Source organism: Parus major, chromosome 9 (assembly GCF_001522545.3).
Source record: "Parus major isolate Abel chromosome 9, Parus_major1.1, whole genome shotgun sequence".
Classification (NCBI taxonomy): domain Eukaryota; kingdom Metazoa; phylum Chordata; class Aves; order Passeriformes; family Paridae; genus Parus; species Parus major.
Genome location: NC_031778.1, coordinates 25,014,011 through 25,015,825, shown reverse-complemented (window position 1 = coordinate 25,015,825; position 1,815 = coordinate 25,014,011).

The following is a 1,815-nucleotide window of genomic DNA, read 5'->3' as shown; positions in this document are numbered from 1 at the left end:
ACCTTCCCCCTCCCTACTCCTGTTTGCTTTTGTGAACACAATAAAAACAGTTGCACAATGTGTGTCAAGAGCAAGCAAAAGATTCTGGTAACCTTCTCAGTTCAGAAAACCAAAGAATTTTTTTCTATTTCTTCCAATTTCAATCACACAAATTAGCATTCAGACGGTCGTGGAGTGCAAATCTTGTCACTGAATTAAAAGCAGATTTAAGACCTAAGGTTCATTACATTCTTCATTATCTTCATCACTCTCTACAGCTTGTATACTACTGGGAAAACAATCCTATGATATGTGGCACAAGAACACAATTTCTCAAGCACAGTATGAAAAGTTCTAAGTCACACTTTTTCCCTATGTATCTGCTCTGCATTGACAAGGAGCCCAAGCTGTGCCTGCTTCTGTCTGTTCATCCCACCAAACTGGTGCAGCACAAGCAGAAAAGGGAGGACAGATCACTGGAACCGGTGTGCCCAGCAGTGCGTGCTTGGGTTAGCTCTGCTACCCACCACAGTTCCCTTAGAAATGGAATTCTAGCACAAAGTGTGGCACGTATTGCTAGAGATGGAAAGGAACAGCTGTTCATGGATGAAGGTGGGGAGGTTTGCATCCCCTTTCCAAGCAGTTTTAGTATTGTGAAAATGAGGCTCAGAAACTCCACAAAATTACCCCGCTATGTTAACTTCCTCCTAGTCTGTTGCCAGACAGGATAAGCCACATTCTTCAATGATTAAAAACATAAGATGCAGATAATTTAAACTGTTACCATTATCTAAATGCACTACCCAGTGCCAAAGGCTTCTTTTGTTTTATTCAGGTTCAGTAAACATTTTGTATTGGTCTTACTGAAAAATAAGAACAGAATTGGAACTTAAACATGTAACACTTATAAACCACCTAACTGAAGTTTGCAATGGCACTTTTTGGGAGTGTATATCCATTACAATATGGTTGTGTCTGAAGCTTTAGGCATACAAAGCTACCCGCAAACTTCTATTAAAAAATAAGAATTTTCAGTCACTTGGAAACTCTTAAAAAATGTCATCTGTGCTCTGAGCACTGACACAATTACACTTTTTCTAAGTTGCAATTACACTTTTCCATGGCAACTTACAATTATCTGTAATAAGTAAAACTAAACTTATCTGTAATCATAAATAAATAAGTAAATATTTAGTAATGCAATCAATAAAAATTAAAATTATCTGTAATAGGTAGGAATCCTTTGCAGCTATTTTTTTATATTGGTCAGAAAAATTATGATTATTTTGGACAGAAGACTAAGATTCAGAATATAGCTAAAGTCTATTCTTTATATACTGATAAATAGTTTATTTACTTTTAAAGCAGTTTTCCTTTAATGATATAAAAATCTTAGACTTATTCACCAAGACTATGGTATAAGATAGTTCACCAATTTTAATCACTATTCCCATCAGACATTGTCAGAATATTTAATTTCTTCACATTTCTACATATCTGGATTAAATGGAGGACTCTACTTCTCCCTAATGAGAAAGCCAAAGCTGAGATTTTGAAATCTTCCCGAATCTATTATGAAATTCTGGACTTTCACAGGTTGATGTCACATGTTCAGAATTATTTCTGTAGGTTTTGGTTTTTTTTTCCTTTGCCATGGATGAAGATAAGTAGTGCAGTGAAAAGATCAGCTTATCTGGGTTGCATATGCCCCTTTTGTAAATTAAGTGAGTTAAAAATGAGAAAACTTTTATCTCCTGTTAAAATACTTAAATTCAAAGTCATTCCTTAGTACATGCTTTAATATGTAAGTTGTTCATGTGTATGTAGGTTTTTGAT